General features: G+C 40.7%; 1 pseudogene across 1 annotated transcript; it reads left to right on the forward strand.

Moving 5' to 3' along the window:
• Positions 1-5,482: 5,482 nt before the first annotated feature.
• Positions 5,483-5,841, forward strand: LOC309839654 (V-type proton ATPase subunit F-like; annotated as a pseudogene). The gene has a single exon. The product of its transcript is annotated as a V-type proton ATPase subunit F-like (transcript).
• The last annotated feature ends 259 nt before the right edge of the window (positions 5,842-6,100 follow it).

Consider the following 6,100-nt stretch of genomic DNA (forward strand, 5'->3'; position numbering starts at 1 on the left):
GGCTGGACCCGTGAGCCATGGCCATTGAGCCTGCGCGTCCAGAGCCTGTGCTCCGCAACGGGAGGGGCCACGACAGTGAGAGGCCCGCGTACCGCAGGAAAACGAAAAACAGGAAATCCATTTTATTCAACTCTTCTAAGATCTTATGAGTGAACAGTCGTTGAAACATGATTTTATTTTTAGGATAAGATTTTACAGATTATTTGTAAATAAAGAAGAAAAGAGAGGTAATAGCCACATTCTTGCCTTGATCTTTTGCGGTACGCGGGCCTCTCACTGCTGTGGCCTCTCCCGTTGCGGAGCACAGGTTCCGGACGCACAGGCTCAGCGGCCATGGCTCACGGGCCCAGCCGCTCCGCGGCATGTGGGATTTTCCTGGACCGGGGCACGAACCCGTGTCCTCTACATCGACAGGCGGACTCTCAACCACTGCGCCACCAGGGAAGCCCCTTGCCTTGATCTTGTTTCTAACCTGAAAGATTATCCAATTGACTAATGAAACATAGGTGGTAAATGTAATTATCTACCTTTGAAAGCACTCCCTTTGGGGGTGGCAGGTGTGTGCATGTGCGCGCACCTGTCTGTCTCTGAGATTGCTGCTTTGCAATTTTGTATTTTATATTCTGGGAAATGTCACCTTTCAATTCTCTGTTTAGAAAACAGAAATTCAGGATCTCTTCAAATATTCATTCCTGTAACTCTGAAGTGGGGGGTGTGGAGGGGAATGAATAGGTCACTGCACTGAGAGGAATTATAAGGGTATAGTGACATCTACAGGTAGCATGTATATTGTCAAATAGGATGTGGTTACCATCTGCTGAGGAATGGACTGTTGTTAACAAGCCTCTCTCTGCCTTAAGTTTGTTCAAACATGCCTTGCCCAAGGTAATCAACACAAAAGGTTAGGACAATTAAACTGGAATAGATGACGTAAGGGATCTCGCTAAAATTAAAATTTCTGTAATAAAGGGGCCTTATTTTACCTACTTTCTTATACCTAGTCTATCTTTGTTTTTGAAATGGGAAAAGCATTTTGATTAGCAGTTCATTCTGAAAATGAAATTATATATAAGCCATACCTATATAGTTGATAAAAGTAGTCACTGAAAATTCATGGAAATCACAGAGAAAGAATATGCCAATTAGAAATTCAAAAAGTCATTTTTGGCTCTCAGTGACAAAAGAACCAAAATAAAACCATTCTGTTCCAGTAAATAACCAGAAGTAACAACTCAGGTTAACATTATGTCAGAAATTATTCCTACATTTTCTTAAGCAAAGGAGGGAGAAGAACAGTAACAGTAGGGGGTGTGGTTAATAATAAATTATAATTGAATTAGGCTCATTAGTGTCAGTTATTTTGCTATCTTTGCAAAAACAAAACAAATCAGGGAAAGGAAAAAATAAAATTTAAGCTCCTTGTAGGGTGAGATTATGTTACAGATTTTGTATTTCTCATGGTGGCTAGACATACATAGTGAATAGTTGCTCAACTGAGAAAAAAATAGAAAGATGTAAAGCTGCTTTCAAAACTCCTTATTCTAATGTCTATTAATTTAGTAGAAAAGAATGAGATGTTTAAGCGTAGTTGGGATTTAGCAGTCAAGTTGCTAAAACATCTTTTTCAGTATTCACTCTGTGCAAAGTGCTACACGAACCTACTTAAAGGTGGGAAAATCCAACTGCTTAATTAGTTCTTATTACTTCTTCATGCCTTCTTTTTATTCTTGTATCTTTCCACTTCCAATATTTACTTTAACATCAAAGAGGGATACACTAAAATATATATCTTTTCCCCAACAATTTCAAGTGTTTTTTCCATTTCATCGCTTTTGTTTGTATGTTTTTGTTTTATAATCTAGAATATCTTTTCTTTCTCTGAATATACAACTCCTATGCAGCTCAAATGTTCCATTCTCTAAGTCTTTCCTGGATAAATCAAAATAGTTATTTATTCCTTTTTTGAATTCTCTTAACACTGTCTTATGTCACCTGTCATCTTTTACCTTGAGATTAACAATATTTATCTATTTCAGCTCTCCTTAGATATATTGAGGGCAGGAACAATCTTGAACATTTTTATTTATGCGCCTTGCATACCTTGGGTACTCAATAAATATTTGTTGAGTAAAGTAAAAGATTCATCCTGTGGAAGTTGAGTAACAATTTAAGAATTAGAGGATAAGGTAATAGTTACAAAAATGAGTTCACAAGCCTGTTAATTGGTCCCTGTTTTAAGGGGTCTTCTTTATTCCTGAAGATCTCTTTTGACATAAATCAAAATCTTAAACATAATTTAGGATTTCATTTGTGTACTTATCTGAGAAGGAAGAATAGGCTTAAACACATATGGATGACTGGAGAGAGAGGGAGGGCGATAGAGCAGTCTGAATTCCCTCCTTTTGGCATGCGAAAATATATGAATTTCCAGTGGTCACTACCAAGATTACCTGGCTAGAGCAAGTTTGCTAATAGCCCAATCAAGGAGGCTGGCTACCAGGTGAGGCACCTTAGCAACAGGCGGCTATAGGATGTTCTGCTAAATGGGGACCTCATCTGTCAGGGAACAGCATAGTAGAGAGGCTTCTTGGAGACCCACGAAGAACCTAGATGTATGTCCAATGATCAGATCGATATTTCAGCATTGCCACACAGAGGGCATCTTCAGCCCGTCAGTATTAGAGAGGCAGGAATAGCCACAGAGAGGGTTATTAAAGAGAGAGGAAAAAGGTGTCTCAGAGCCAGACCCTGCCAACACCTTCCATCTCAAATCTCATAGTCAGGACTGCCACTCAAGCCTGACCTGAGGATAAGGAAAGGAGATGAGATTTAAAACAACTTTGAAATTAATGCTTTAATTTGAACTAAATTTTTATACCCAGAAGTGGCCACAAAGCTAGGGAATCTTCATAAGATCATATTGCTGTACTGGAAAGGGAGATCCAACAGTACACGAGAGAAGACAGTAATTGGAAACACTGAAGCCACTTTATCTTGATTTTGCACCAAGCTGAAACTTCTCAGTAAACCCAGTTACATTAGTCAACAAAGGACTGTCTTGGTCTTCTACGGCTGCCATAACAAAATATCATAGACCGGGTGACTTAAACAACAGAAATTTATTTTCTCAAAGTTTTGGAGGCTGGAAAATTCAAGATCAAGTTTCCGGCAGGGTTCAGTGTCTGGTGAGAGCCCTCTTTCTGTCTTGCAGATGGCCACCTTCTTGCTGAGTCCTCACGTGGCACAGAGAGAGATGGAGAGAGATGAGATCGATCTCTGGTGCTTCTTCATTTTTTATAAGGACATCAGTTCTATCAGATTAGAGCTCCACCCTTATGACCTCATTTGACCTTTACCACCTCCTTAAAGGCCTTACCTCCAATAGAGTCTCATGGTGGGGGGGGGGCGGCTAGGGTTAAACATATGACTGTAGGGGGACACAGTTCATTCCATAGCAAAGACTGCTTGCCATGAGGCACAGACTGTTTAGAGACAGAATAAAATAGAGAAAACCAGGCTAGAAAATGATTCTCGATTCCTTCCATTCCGTTCCAATGTCTGGATATTGCAATTACAAATGGAAGCAAGAGCTTTCAGGCTTCATTAAATAAATCTTGGTTATACGATCATGATTAAGATCAAAGGAACCAAAAAGCTGATTGGAAACTCAGAGGCTCAACTCTTTGTCCCCAGTGCCAGAGGTAGTTGATGCTTCCAAATCCTGGGGGACTTCTGGGGTGGGTGGATTTTCACAGTAATTCAGCATGGCATAAAAGTCAAATATGTTCTTCAAAAATTGACATGGGCCATTGGTAGTCTAGAACTCAACAGTAGCAAGCCTAAACTTAATCAACAGTACATTGGAGAATATAGATAGTAGGAATTATATTGGAAATTTAAGGCCAAGTACAAAAAAACCCCCAAAGATTGCATCTGAAAACTACTTGTTAAGTCAGAATAGAAAGTCTACGCTTAAAAAAGAAATGGTCCTGACTTCCAGTTTTAGGTCTGACACATAAAGAGCTTCAAAGTACTCACAAGAAGAGCTTTGGACTTCCCTGGCAGCGTAGTGGTTAAGAATACGCCGGCCAATGCAAGAGACACACGTTCAATCCCTAGTCCGAGAAGATCCCACATGCCGCAGAACAACTAAGCCCGTGTGCCACAACTACTGAGCCTGTGCTCTAGAGCCCGCGAGCCACAACTGCTGAGCCCACATGCCACAACTACTGAAGCCTGTGCGCCTAGAGCCCATGCTTCGCAACAAGAGAAGCCACCGCAATGAGAAGCCTACGCACTGCAAGGAGGAGTAGCCGACGCTTGCCTCAACTAGAGAAAGCCCGTGCACAGCAGCGAAGACCCAACACAGCCAAAAATAAATAAATTTATTTTTAGAAAAAGAGAGAGCTTTCCTCAAGGTAAAAATCAACAATTCTTGTATTCATCAGAGAATGGAGCTCATAGGGAAACTCCTGCCCTCCAAACTAGAGAGACAAACAGAAAAAGCAAGGACACCAGAGGAAATTTTAGCTTCTGACACCACAATTGCAACAAAAAGTATACACAGTGTACCTCCTAGTCAGATAAATTTAAACCTCATACTACCTCAGTTCCTTTTACCCAGTACATCATGTTTGGCTATAAAAAAAATCACAAGTCGTACTAAAAGACAAAAAGCACACTCTGAATGAACAAAGGAAGCATCAGAACCAGACTCAGATATGGCAGAACCAGACTCAGATATGGAATTATCAGACTGAGAATTTAAAATAGCTACAGTTAATATGCTAAGCATTCTCAGGGAAAAAGTAGACAAATGCAAGAAAAGGTAGGTAATGTAAGCAGAGAGATGAAAACTTTAAGAAAGAATCAAAAGAAAATGCTAGAAATCAAAAACACTATAACAGAAATGATGAATGTATTTGATGGATTCACTCATAAAGAATCAGTGAACTTGAAGATAGATCAATAGAAACTTCCAAAACTGAAATACAAAAGGAAAAAAAATGAATGAAAAAGACTGAACAGAATAGTCAAGAACTGTGGGACAATTACAAAAAGTGTATATACATGTAATATCAATACCAAAAGGAGAAGAAAGAAAGGAACAGAAGAAATATTTGAAGTTTTAAAGGCTAAGAATATAAAGCAGAAACTAACACACCATTGTAAAGCACTTATACTCCAATAAAGTTGTTAAATAAAGGCTGAGAATTTTCCAAAAATAAAAGACAGACACCAAACCACACATCCAGGAAGCTCAGAGCACAACAAACAGGATAAATGCCCAAAATTTGATATCTAGGCATATCATATTCAAACTGCAGAAAATCAAAGACAAACAGAAAATCTTGAAAGAAGCCAGAGAAAATAATGTCTTACCAACAGAGGAATAAGAACAATTAAATCGAACTTATCTTCAGAAACCATCCAAGCAAAAAGAGAATAAAGTAAAATATTTGAAGTATTGCTGACTGTGAGGATGGCGGAGAGGGGGAAGCTAATTGTGGTGATGGGAGACGAGGACACGGTGACTGGCTTCCTGCTGGGTGGCATAGGGGAGCTTAACAAGAACCGCCACCCTAATTTCCTGGTGGTGGAGAAGGATACTACCATCAATGAGACGGAAGACACTTTCCGGTGGTTTCTAAATCGGGAGGACATCGGCATCATCCTCATCAACCAGTACATCGCAGAGAGATGCAGCATGTGCTCGATGCCCACCAGTGCTTCACTGCAGCGCTGCTGGAGATCCCGTCCAAGGAGCACCCCAGTGATGCTGCCAAGGACCCCATCCTGCGCAGGGCCAGGGGCATGTTCATGGCCCACGACCTGCGCTAGGGGACTCCCCACAGTCATGCAGCCTCTCCCCGGGCTTGCCATCAGCCCTTCTCTAAGATTTGAGCCTCTGAGTTCCAATTCCCTGCCCCTTCCCACTCCACTGAGAGGCTCGGTGAGGTGCTTCCAGGTTGCTGGAGCTCTGCCATTGAAATCAAGGCTGGTTAGGGTTTAAACAAAAAAAGAAAAAGAGAGGAGACACAAATTACTGGTATCAGAAATGAAAGCGGAACCAGCTCTACTAATCCCATGGACAGTAAAA

Source organism: Grampus griseus (assembly GCF_964374135.1).
Source record: "Grampus griseus genome assembly, chromosome: X".
NCBI lineage: Eukaryota > Metazoa > Chordata > Mammalia > Artiodactyla > Delphinidae > Grampus > Grampus griseus.